This window comes from Microcebus murinus, chromosome 11 (genome assembly GCF_040939455.1).
Source record: "Microcebus murinus isolate Inina chromosome 11, M.murinus_Inina_mat1.0, whole genome shotgun sequence".
In the NCBI taxonomy this organism is placed as follows: domain Eukaryota; kingdom Metazoa; phylum Chordata; class Mammalia; order Primates; family Cheirogaleidae; genus Microcebus; species Microcebus murinus.
In genome coordinates, this window is record NC_134114.1 from 18,963,899 (window position 1) to 18,978,118 (window position 14,220).

Genomic DNA, 14,220 nt, shown 5'->3' on the forward strand with positions numbered 1-14,220 from the left:
ATATAGTTTTGATTGTTGGAACTATGTTAATTTTTCACATAATTATACATTTCATTAAAGAAATAATAAAGGTTGATGAGGGAAAAAGTAAAATAAAATTGAATGCAAGCATAAACAATTAACCTAACTTGATATTAAAAAAATAACATAAGCACACTGAAGAGGGAAGAAAAAATTTGTTAACTTTGGACCAAAGATTAATTTTGAGTCTATATGTTAAGATAAAAGGCCACATAAGTGTAATAAAATATTATATTCTGGTTTGTAGTTAAGATTTCTTAGAGGTATGGGTTATCACACCCAAATTACTAAATCAATTCATCTATTTATCTATTTCTATTGATGAACCAACGGTCCTGAAGTGGTTCAGAAGGGCATTCAGAGGACAGTCCTGTGAAATTAAATATTCAGTAGCATTTGATACCAAGAGGTGAGTAGTTCAGTAACACATTCTTGCCCTTCTACACCCTTGTTCCCTTGCTCACCATCCTTGGCATTGCACTACCTGTTAAAGTGCTAGTACATGATAATTTGTCTCTCTGGAGAATTTAGGATGAGAAATTTCCCTTCTCAATTATTTCTGAATATAATATTATTTTCCATATTCTGCCTTGCCATTGTGAAGATTTTAGAAAATCAAGTAACCTGACTTGAAACTTATAATGCTTTTCTGAAGAAAGTATCATTATGCTTTTCCGTATTCTTAACCATCCCCTTTTTAAAAAGTCAGTGACCTCTATCTAGTTAGAGAGCTACTTTGACTAAGAACATCAGAGTTTTCTTACTAGAAAACACAATATTTCTTTTTCTTTTTCATTGGGAATAACTTAAAAAGCACTGAAAAGAAGTTTCTAAAGATTAGTTCAATATGTTTAAAATCAAAATGATAATTTCTGTGAACCCTTAAGGTAACAGAGTTCTTCTGAGAATCCTTAATTCCTTTTTTAGTTGCCATGGTTCAAATTCTCTTAGGCAATTTGTTTCCCCTGAAAGTCATGCTTTCCATATTTGATCTATAATCAAAGTCCTTTAATCACCCCCTAACAGCATCTCTTACACTGACACTCTCATTAATCTACATAAAATATAAATAAAACACAAGTTTACTCCCAAAGAAGGTAAACAGAGACAGTATTGCTTCAGAGGGGCAGACAGTGAGTTGATAAAGATTGGTAAGGGTTGTGTGGAAGAATTAATAAGTGGCACGATACATTGACTTAGTCTTAAAGCAGGAAAACAGCTAAATAAAGGATAGCAGAAGAGGATCTTTATTACTTTTAAAAAATATAATCTAATACATTTTACTGAGATTATAAAGTTTGGTTCTATGATTAAACTTAATAAAAATGCAGATTAAGATGTTACAAATACAGATATAAATGAATCTAAATATTATAAACATACCTTTATTAATGATTCTCTCATTGCACATCCTGTAATGACATTATCTAGTAGCTAGCTGATAAGAAGACCGTAATAAAATAAATATATACTTCTATAAACATGTATACCTATTTCTGTATGTATATATTTCTACATATATACAATGTTATGAACTGAATATTTTTGTCCTCCTAAATTTCACAAGTTGAACCCTGAACTTCCAGTGGCTATATGTGGAGTTGAAAACTCTAACAAACTAATTAAGGTTGAATGAAGTTGTGTGAGGCCCCATGTAGGATTAGTCCTTATAAGCAGAGACACTGAAGACTTTGTGAAGTTTCTCATTCTGTCTCTTTCTCTGTCTACACATACAAAGATATGTAAGTATATACCAGAATCATGGCTACATGCAAAACAATAGAAGAGGGCTCATAATAAAACATGGGCAGCACCTTGGTACCTTGGTTTTGGACTTTCCGGCCTCCAGAAATGTGAGAAAATGAATTTATATTGTTTAAGCCATCTAGTCTGCAGTATTGTGTTATGGCAGCCCAGGCAGACTTTTATATATATATATATATATATATATATATATATATATATATATATATATATATATATGTGCGTGTGTACACACACACACACACACAAATACACATATATATGTGTATATATATTTGACATATATATGTGTGTATATATATTTCACAAAAAATATAATAAAGATAAATAGAGTGTCAGTTTTATTTGACCCTGAAAAATGTTTAATTACTTCTATAAGAGAGGTATTCCATTGAAAATAAGATAAATAAGGTGTTTTCCTTTTTTTAATTCTCAGCCAGTCAATTTCTGCACTTTAAGTGATATTATTGCTGAGTGGGTATAGATCTACCAAGTAGTTACACTTAATTGAAGGTAGTTTACATTTTGAAAGCCAATTAGATGAGATGCATATTCAGCAAATATAATACCTTATACATTTATTCTTTTTATTTCAAAATATTATGAGGCTATAAATAATTTTGGTTACATAGATCACTTTTGTAATGCTTCAGCCAGGGATATAAGAGTGCCCATCATCCAAATAGTGTTTATTGTACCTATTATGTAGGTTTTTGCTCATTCCAACCTCCTTCCTCTACCTTGCTTGATTTACACTGAGTTTTACTTCCCTCTGTGCACATGTGTGCTCATCAGTTAGTAGCAATTTAATAGCAAGTATATGTGGTGCTTATTTCCCAATTCTTTAGATATTTCACCTACAATGATGGTCTCCAGTTCCATCCAAATTGTTGCAAAAGTACTCAATTTATCCTTTTTATGGCTGAGTAGCATTCCAGAGTATACATATACCACATTTGTCAATTCACTCATGAATTGATGGGCACTTGGGTTGATTCCACATCTTTGCAATTGTGAATTGCACTGCAATAAACATTTGAGTGCAGGTGACCTTTGTTTTTCCTATGGGCAAATACCCAGTAGTGGGATTGCTGTATCAAATAGTAGATCTACTTTTAGTTCTGTAAGGAATCTCTATACTGTTTTCCATAGAGGTTTTACTAATTTGCAGTCCCAAAAACAGTGTATAAGCATTTCTTTCTCTCTGCATCCAAGCCAGCATCTATAGTTTTGGGACTTTTAAATAAAAGCCATTCTAACTGGAGTGCCGTGGTGTCCCATTGTGGTTTTAATTTGCATTTCCCTGATGATTAGTGATGTTGAGCATTTTTTCATATGTTCATTGGCTATTTGTCTATCTTTTTTTGAAAAGCTTCTGTTTGTATATTTTGCTCATTTTTAATGGGATTGTTTGCTATTTTCTTGCTGCTTTCTGTACATGGATTTTGAAACCTGAGACTTTGCTGAATTTATTTATCAATTCCAGGAGTCTCTTCATGGAATCTTTGGGATTTTCAAGATTTAAGATCATATTGTCAGCAAAAAACAATATTTGGTCTTCCTCTTCCCTGATTTGGATACTCTTGATTTATTTCCCTTGCCTGATTGCTCTGGCTAGACTTCCATCACTATGTTGAATAGAAATGGTGATAGTGGACACCCTTGTCTCATTCTTAGCTGAAATGTCTGTAACTTTCCCCATTCAGTGTGATGTTGGCTATGGGTTTGTCATATATGGCTTTTACGATTTTGACATACATTACTTCTATGCCTAAATTGTTAAGGGTTTTTATTATGAAATGGTGCTGAATTTTGTTGAATGCTTTTTATGTATTTATTGAAATTATCATATGGTCTTTGTTTTTGCTTCTGTTTATTTGGTGAATCACATGTATTGATTTACATACTTTTAGCCATCCTTGCATCACTGGAATGAAGCCCACTTGGTCATAATGGATTATTTTTTCCAATGTGCTGTAGAATTGAGTTTGATAGTATATTATTGAGGAGTTTTGCAGCTATATTCATAAGGGATATGGGTCTGAGTTTTCTTTTTTTATTGTGTCCTTTCCTAGCTTTAGTATCAAGGTGATACTGGCATCACAGAATAAGTTGGGGTGGATTCTCTCATTCTTGATGTTATGGAATAATTTCTATAGTATGGGTACCAGCTCTTCTTTGTAGATGTGGTAAAATTCAGCTGTGAATCCATCTGATCCAGGGCTTTGTTTTTTTGTTGTTGGAAGATATTTTTATTATTTCTTCAATCTTGCTGCTCATTATTAGTCTGTTCAGGAGTTCTATTTCTTCTTGACTGAGTCATAGGAGTTTGTATGTTTCTAGGAATTTGACTATTTCCTCTGTTTATGAGTTTATGTGCATATAGATTGTCATAGTATTCACAGATGATATTTTGTATTTCTGTGGTATCAGTTGTAATATTTCCTTTTTTCATTTCTGATTGAGCTTATTTGAGTCCTTTTCTTCTATACCTTGTTAATCTAGCAAAAGGTCTATCAATTTTGTTTATCTTCTCAAAGCACCAACTTTTTGTTTCATTGATCTTTTCTATTTTTTTCTTTTCATTTTCCATTTTATTTTGTTCTGTTCTGATCTTAGTTATATCTTTTCTTCTGCCCTCTTTGGGATTGGTTTTCTCTTCCTTTGATCTTCTGGTTCCTTAAGATGATACATTACATTGTTGATTTGTGATCTTTCTGTCTTTTTGATGTAGGAATTTAAGGATATGAATTTTCCCCTTAGAACTCCTGAATCCCATAGATTTTGATCACTTGTGTCTGCTTTGTCATTCACTTCAAGGAATCTAGATTTCTATCTTAATTTTATTATTGACCCAATAATCATTCTTCACCAGGCTGTATAATTTCCATGACTTTGTGTAGAATTGAGTGTTTTTCTCATAGTTAATTTCTAGTTTTACTCCACTCTGATCTGAGAAAATACATGATATGATGTCTATTGTTTTTTAATTTGTTGAGACATGTTTTGTGGCCTAAGATGTGATCCATATTAGTGAATGTTCCATGTGCTGATGAGAACAATGTATATTCAGTAGCTTTGGGGGTAAAATGTTATATAAATGTCTGCTAAGCCTATTTGTTCTACAGTTCCATTTAAGTAGAGTGTTTCTTTATTTTCTGCTTGTGTGATCTGTCTAGTTCTGTCAGTGTTGAATTCTCCAGCAATTACAATGCTGTCATTTGTCTTTTTGCTTACATGTAGTAGAATTTGCTTTATGATTCTGGGCACTCTTGTGTTAGGTGCACAAATATTTAGAATTGTTCTGTCTTCCTGTTATATTGTTCCCTTTATGATTATATAATAACCATCTTTGTCTCTCTTTACCATTGTTGATTTATAGTCAATTTTATCTTATATAAGAATGGCTACCTCTGCTTTCTTTTGGTTTCCATTTGCATGAAATACTTTTTTCATCCCTTCCTCTTCAGTGTGTATGTGTCCTTGTGTGCTAGATGTGATTCCTGGTGACAGTAGCTACTTGAGTTATATTTTTCATTCATTCAGCCAGCCTATCTCTCTTGAGTTGGGCATTCAGACTTTTCCCATTGATTGATAAAATTGATATATGGGATACTGTCTTCCTCATCCTGTTGTTTATACCTTGTTGCTTTGTTTTACCTCTTGTGCTATTGCTTTATATGAGCTCTGAGCTTTAGCTTTTGTGTGGTTTTACACTGGTGAGTGTCTATTGTGCTAATACATGTACAATGTGAATCTGAGTATTTTCTGCAGGGCAAGTCTGCTCTTGAAACATTCTCTCAGTGTTTGCTTGTCTGAAAAAGTCTTTATTTCTCTTTCATACATGAAAATTAGTTTTGTAGTATACAAAATTCTAGGCGGTAAACTGTTCTGTTTAAGAGGACTAAAGATGGGGTCCTAATTCCTTTTGGCTCATAAGATCTCTGTTGAGAAATCTATAGTTAGCTGGATGGGTTTTCCTTTGTAAGATATTTGGTGGTTTTGCTTCATGGCTTGCAGGAGTTCCTCCTTTGTGTTGGCTTTGGCCAGACTGATGACCACATGTCTTAGAGTTTGTCTCTTTGCAATGAATCTCCCAGGTGTTCACTGAGATTCTTGTATATGAATGTCTAAATCCCTTGCATGTTCAGGGAAGTTTTCCTCAACTATTCCCTCAAATAGGATTTCCAGCCTTTGTGCATTTTCTACTTCACCCTCAGTGATGCCTGTTTTTCTTAATTTTGGCTGCTTTACATAATCTCATATTTCTGGTAGGCTTTTTTCATTCCCCTTAATTCTTTGTTCTTTATTTTTGACTGACTAAATCAGAACAGTTGTCTCCAAGCTCTGAAATTCTTCTGAATGGTCTAGTGTATTCTTAAAACTTTCCTCTGTATTTTGTACTTCCTTAAATAAATTTTTCATTTTCAGATGTTCTTTTTTTATGTATTTATCTCTTTAATTATTCATCCATTTCCTGAATTGTTTCTTAGGTTTATTTGAGTTGGTTTTCTATTTTCTTGTGGATTTCATTGAGCTTCCTTACAATCCATATTTGTAATTCTTTACCTGTTATTTCAATATTTTCATTTTAGTTGGTGTCCATTGCTATAGACTTGGTGTTCCACTTTGGCATTATTCTTTTGCTCTGATTTTTCATACTTCCTGTGCTTTGCACTGATCCTTTCTCATCTGAAGCAGTTGTATATTCTTATTTTGGGATTTTCTTTTGTTTAGATGGAACTTTCTCCCCCATCCCCACTCATCAAGGTGTGTGTAGTATAGGTTGTAAGAACCTTTACCTTCGTTTGTGGGTACTTTGATGTTGGTATAGCTTCTGGACAGATGCCTTAGTTATAGATATCCTTAGCGTGGTGGTTTTCTTAGTTGTTAATTGTTTGTAGGCTGTACTGTTGTCGAGCTATGTTTGTGGTAGATTCCCTGTCTCTTGTTGATGAGGGAAGATGGATTTCTTCAAAATCCTTTCTTGTTTTCCAGCGCTGTGGTCTTTTTTAATAGTGTAAATTGTATTGGCACTCCCAGGTTCATCTCTGAGATACTAGGTCGCTGTTGTAGGTAAGAATTCACAACACCCTTTCTGATCAATTCAGTAAATGTTATAAAGGGTTATGCAAGTTGATGTCCCTGTCAGTAGGTGGTGCTTGTTGGGAGGAACCAGCTGCAGTGTTGTTTTGGGGATCTGTGACCAGGTCTAACACCTCAGAAGAAGCATCTGAGTATCCCAGGGGGTGGGCATGGTCTAGGATCTTCTAGGTGAGTCCTTATTCTATACCACAGCAGAGTTTTGTGGTTGTGGGAGTGAGGCTTGGTGGGGCTAGATGAGGTGAACCTACCCTCTGCTTCAGGGTGTGCCTTGCTCTTATGGAGTAGCTGAGCTAAAAGAATGGAAGAGGGCCATTGAGCAGGGAACTCACAGTCCAAACACCCCTTAGTCCACTGCAGGTCTTTAAGAGGATAGGTTTGAGCCCCACTCTCTGTGGAAGCCTTGGTGTGGTGGACACACCAACAGAGGGGAAGCAGCCACTCCTGAGAGCCCCAGCTCAATTGTCTTTCTTGGTAGCCACAGGTGGAGGATGTGGAGGGGATGCAAAGAGTCTGAAGGAGGAAAGCTAGCACTCTGGTCATCTCTGTCTCTCTCTATGGAAGGCAGCCTGCCCAAATGTCCAGGCTCTGGGGTCATGTAGATCTCTCAGGACCCAGTGGCCTCTGTGGCTCCCACAGTCTTGGCCAGAGTTGGGAAATATTTGTGTGGGGATGAGCGAGACAAAATCTGACGGGCTGAAGCTCCCTGGGGAGGACAAAAATGCACAGTGGATAGATAAGCAATAAGACACCTGCTGTTTTGACTCAGATCTGTGGTGATGGGAAGAGACTCCAATGAAGCTGGCTGCCTGGTGCTTTGTCCTCAAGAATCTCCCGGTACACTGGATGCAGCAGCTTTTGTGCTTGTGAAGGTAGAAAGACTCATCAGTAGCTCAGGACCCTGCTGCCTGCCAGAGATGTGAGGGATGGAGAAATAAATATCCTCACCTACCCTTTTCCCTGGATTCCAAGTCCCTTGAGGGTTGATCTTTGCTGATATCTTGCTTCTTCTTGTTCTGCTCCACAACTTCTTCCCAAGAAATCTCTGGTAGGTTCTGGCACTTTTCCTTCAGAATTACACCCAATCTAGGTTTGTTTTTTGGTTTGTTTTCTTCTTTCTGAGACAATCTGGCAGCTGATGTTTCTGGTCAGCCATCTTGTCTCCCAAGATGATACCTTATTTAATATTTTTGAGCGATAGAAATAACACTCATTTTAAATGTCAGTTTACCAATATGTCACATATACAATGTGTCTCTTGTTCCTTATTCTCTTACTGTTTCTTACATAGTTTTTATGTCTTGCTAGTTTGTGGCCCTGCCTTTAAATATTCCACAATAATATTTAATTTAATTTAATTCATTGATTGTATTATTTTGTTTTGCATGATTTTAAGTATTGTTTTGTTCTTTCAATATTGTTCTTTGTACTTTATTTAAAACTATTATATTTATTTATGAAATATTAATTTTTATGTATCCATTTGTACTCACAATATATAAACTGACATTACAATATATGTTACAGAGGGCATATATATATACATTTTTATTTATTTATTTATTAAGAAAGAAAATTATTTTGGTACCATCTCTGAAACCAAAAGCAGAGGCAGCTATAATGACTATGGTGTTTTAGTGAATGAATTGGATACATTATAAGCACAGATGATGACTAGGTCTAGCTCTAGACTCTTTTTTGTGATGATGATGAACACAGATGCTTCAAACCTGATGTCGGAAGCTCTGCATCAGAATTATATTAATTCATATGCAATCTTTTGCAAAACACTTGGTTGAAAGACTCAATATGTCCAAGACAGAATGCCAGAATGACCATATAATCCTTTTATAAAATAAAAGTGAGAAATCAATACATTTGTGTTGTAGCTCTACTAATTGCTAGTAGTGTGACCTTGGGAAAGTAATTTAACCTTTTTTTTTTGCTCTTAAATTTCAAATCAGGCAGAGGGAATTTGCTTTATCCAAGGTCCCTATTAACTCTAGAGATTTCGTTTCAAAAGTATTAATAATAATTAATATAAGTAAATGTTAAATTAATAAAACTATAAGAGTTTCAACATTTTTTTTATTTGGTTTTTACCTGATTCACATATGATGAAAGCAGAGCTCAGATTTGTGATTTTCCTATGATGGTTGCTATGATTTAAAAGTGTTCCCCAAATTTCATGTGTTGGAAACTTAATCCCTAATGCTAATGTTGGGAGGTCAGACCTAATGGGAGGTGTTCAGGTCATGAGGGCTCTACTTGCTGGAGTGAGTCCTTTGTCCTGCCATTCTACCACCTGAGGACATAGCATTTGTTCCTGTCTTGCCCTTGCCTTCTCTCACGTGAAGATGGAGCAAGAAGGCCCTCACAGACCAAATGCTGGTGCCTTGATCTTGAACTTCTCAGTTTCCAGAGCTGTGAGAAATAAATTTCTGCTTTTTATAAATTATCTAATCTCAGGTATTCTAACAGTACAAACAGACTAAAACAGATGTTAAATTAGTAAAAGCTGATAATATAGACTCACCGCCTGAAATGTCTAAATGAAAAGTCTGTGTTCCTCCAAGCAAATATTCAAGCATGGGGATATAAGTAGTGAATGGGTGGCATAAATCACATTCTTTTTTAAAAAATAAATTAAATAAAAATTCATAAGAGGGAGAAAGAGCACTTGGTAGGTTCAGAAAAACTTTAATAGGTCAGTTTGTACTTCAGCTCGGCCTAGAAATAAGAGATAAGGACAATAGGAGGAACTAGAGGAAAAAAATACATGAATTTGCATGATGCATTTGAGAGATAATTAGACACTTATGGCTAAAAAATATGGTTTCATGGAGAGGAATGAGCAGATCTAGTTCAAAGACTTACATGTAGTATGTTTGTTTCAATAACAAAAGTCAAAAATATATACAGTGATGTTACATAACAGATGTGGAGATTCTTACAATTATATTTTTGTGACCTCTTTCCCAATTTTTAAAAAATTTACAATGTGTGAACAACCATTCAGAATCCCATGCCAGATATGTGCCTGAAGTTTTAGTTATAACTAAATAATACTTCTACTTGTTTCAAATAACAAGAAATATGGTAAGTTATTATTTCAGCCAATAGTAGCTCTGATAATTGCATTACATTGTACACTCAGAAAACACTGTAGAAAAAAAGTATATTTAGTACTCACAACCGCGAAGTAGGTAAGACAAAATAAAAACACATATATGTTGGGTATCTCATGTTTGACTCTCCGTTTCTTTCCACTTGCTCTGTGCCTGGGGGACTTGCCCTCTATACTGCATCACAGGCTCCCTTAACTCATGATTGCAGTCAATTTTTGGCACTCACAAGATTGTCAGGTTCACAGAGAAATTGCCAAGTGACTTGTTCCTTCAGTCACTCCTCTCTTCAGGATTCAATGAATTGGTCGCGCAATTCATGCCACACATCCTTCTCCATGCAACTACTATCTGATTCTAGGTAACTTTCAACTCCCGTTGTCTTTTTGCTGGCCCAAGCATAGTAATGCCTTCCTGCTGTTGCTAGTCCCAGGTGGTGATGTCGATATGCTAGAGCTGGAGGTGGCGCCTACCAGCTCATAAAATACAAATGCGAGCATTACTTCCAAATTTGTTCTTCACTTACATCATGCTGGCAGCTTGAAATCAGCCATGGTGAGAATATTTATATCATAGAAAATAGCCTTCCTACAAATTAGGCTTTTTGAATTGTTTTTGTTTTTTTTTTTTCTGGAAAGCTGGTTATTAAAAATTTCTGAGCACATTATTGGCTCAAAGACTCTTTAATACCACCCCACTCCCCCTCCCTTTTTATTCCCTAAACCGCACATACACTTTTGTACAAGTATTTGCTTTATTAAACATTCCACTAAGCAGCAATTTTAACATGTTATCTTTATTTTTGTGGTGAGCCTTAACTGAAATAGTAATTGGTATCAGAAATGGCTCCAGGAAACCAGACCTTAAAAATAGGATTCTGAGGCTGAATTATACATAGATGGAGAGACTCATGGATAAATTGGTTTCCAGGGAAAATTGGACACTGGTAAGTTTTGAGAAGTAGTGGTATCAAGATTCTTAAAATGTCACTGGTATTAGCATAGGAAGAAATGCAATTAAAAATGGGCTTTGGGAGATAACGTTTCTTTGGCATTTCATCCTTTGGTTGACAATGATGATTATAAATATGTTTATTTAATTGGCTACTCCTAGGAGCCCTAGAAAGTAGACTTAAGTAAAACAAGAAAATAAAGGCTGTGAATATTCAGCTGGAATAATAAGTGGAAAATTACAAATTCTCAATGACAGTTTTAAGGAGTTCATTACCTTCTCCAGTTGCAGAACAAATATGGCTGAGGACCAGTAATCAGAGCTTGTGGGAGTTGCAGATTTGTAATATCAATAAAATGCTCAACTCAGAGCACTGATTGGGAAAGAATGAAACCCTGAAATATGGATACAAAAAAGTGGGAAGATACAAAGTAGAAAATTTTGAACTCTCCTCTCTCATACATACTCCTGAATCCTCTTTGCTAGTAAACAGCATAACTCCTAACCCTTTCTGAGGAAACCAGAAATTCTATTCATGAAAAACATTTTTTAAAATATATTTGAGAACTGTTTCCTCTGCAGAAGTCATGCTAAATGCCCCTCATTACCTTCAGGGCCATAGACATTGACCAATGTATTCCAAATGAGAAGAACAAAGTTGGCTCCAGGAGGAGTCTATACATAGGAAAGATAATTTTACCAGCTATAGTTGACAAGAGACATGCAAGCATGCATGGGAGTGTTGAACGTTTTGCAGGTGCTGGACAAAGGAGGAAAAAATGAAAAAAGTTAAATATCACTCTATCTATTTACAAGGTGTTCTTATCTGGAACTTGGTGTGTAATGTGTGAATACAGCACCTATGAAGGATGTTGATTCTCAGTAGCTACTTAGGCCCATTGAAGGTCATACTCAACAGAGAGGTCTGGCAATTAGCAATGTGGTTGAAATACCAGAACTTTCTCGGGGGCATGTATAGGACAAAAATCAGAAGCATCATCTGGATAGTAATGTTTGAATTGAAATATTATATTTCTTGTTCAGACAGCTATTAGCCATACCCTCTACAAGGATCTAAAAGTCACTCCTTTGTTAAACATTAAGAAAGATTTTGGTTAGAAAGTTATCGGCATTTTTAAAAGCCTATGTGTGGCCATCACCTACCTATTGGTTAGGACTATGGCAAAGGATACAGCAATAGCCTTGAGTTCCCTAAATCTCAATGGAAGTATTGGGATCCAATATTGCCAGCGGCAAATTGGTGATGTTTGATCTTTAGAAACGAAGTGGGTGAAAATATTCCAATAAATCTCAAGGAAGTAAGAGTACTGAAAATATTTTAGTATGCAGGGACCTGTTGTGGTTAACAAAGCGTAGGGTCCCAAGAGACAATATAGATGGATAGCCCATTAAGCGATTGTATGCTATATATCAGTACAAAAGTCCTATGGCTGCAGGACAGAGAAGTAACTCAGGTCCAGATCTATGCCAGCTTATAGAGTCAGTGGTCCTCCATTGAGGAGAAAGCTGGGTCTTTTGAAGAAGGACTCAGCAACATGATGCATTGCTACCATAAATCTCCAGCATTTTTGCAGAGGGAACTTCAGACATTTAAAGATGACAGACCTCCAAGAAAAGAAAAATAAAGAAGTATCCAAACATTTTGGGGGTTGGGGTACTGCATGTGAGTTGATGATAATATTTGAACATAGTCTGTATAGAGTGCAGGTTTTTGATGACTGATGGAGTCTTGGTTTGATTCTTTCTTGCAGTGGGTCCAATAAGAATACAGATTAATTCTATGTATATTTTTCCATTCCCGGAACGTATGACTTAATAACTGACCATATCTCTAATATCATCTACATGGGACCTAATAGAAATTCCCATATCTTAGCCACATACTATAATAAAATAATTTTTGTCTTACTTCTTTATTGATTTGCCTAAGAGCTATGGCAACTCTCTTGTTCCATGGTTATAATTAGCCCAGTGTATGTTAATTGTCTTGATATCCTTACAAGCACCTTTCTGGTCCTTTGCATTTTAGACATTGTGTTATTTGGATCTGGCAAGAAGAAAGAAACAAGCTACCTATGTTGAGTATGTACATTTTTCACCTGGGTAAAAGACAGGAACAGATGTTCTTGGGAAAATGAGGAAAAAGAATACTTTTTCCTGGATATCTTTGGTTTCCCTATCTAAAGACATTCTCTAGTCTTCTCCACACATCATTGTGCTCTCTCTAGGAAGCTGATATATGTAGACTTCCTCGATTACTTCTTTTGACTTTAATATCAAGTTGTGTATGAACAGAAGGACAGCATTGGCAAGATATCTTAGGGCTGGAGGAGTGTGAACTTTAGATATGTACAGTTGTGCATCACTTAACAACCAGGATACCATTTTGAGGAATGCATCATTAGGCAATTTTGTCCTGGTGCAAGCATCATAGAGTGTACTCACACAGACCTAGATAGTATACCCTACTACATAACTAGGCTATATAATATAGCCCATTCCTCCTAGGCCATAAACCTGTATGCCATATTACTGTGTTGAATGCTATAGACAATTGTAATGCAATGGTAAGTATTTGTTTAATCTAAACATATCTAAACCTAGAGAAGGTACAGTAAAAATATGATATAAAAGATAAAAAATGGTACACCTGTATAGGGCACTTACCATGAATGGAGCTTATAGGACTAGAAGTTGTTCTGGGTGAGTCAGTGAGAGTGGTGCATGGAGGTGAAGACCTAGCACATTATAATACACTACTGTAGATTTTATAAACATTGTATACACAGACTACACTAAATGTATATGAAATATCTTCCTTTGATAATAAATTAATCTTAGCTTACTGTAATTTATTTACTCTATGAACTTTTAATTTTTTTTAAATTTTTGATTCTTTTTGTGATAACACTTAGTTTAAAACGCATACACATTGTACAGCTGTGTAAAAACCTTTTCTTTCTTTATATTCTTATTCTATGAACTTTTTTGTATTTCTAATTTTTTAATTTTTTTTTTACTTTTAAAACATTTTGGTTAAAACTAAGACACAAGTACACACATTAGCCTAGGCCTACACAGAGTCAGGATCATCAAAACATCACTAGGTGGTAGAAATTTTTCACCTTTATTATAATTTATGGTACTACTATCATATCTGCGGTCCATTGTTGACTGAAGCATTGTTATGCCGCACAAGAGTGTATTTTGTTGGACTCCTCAAAGGCATCATTGC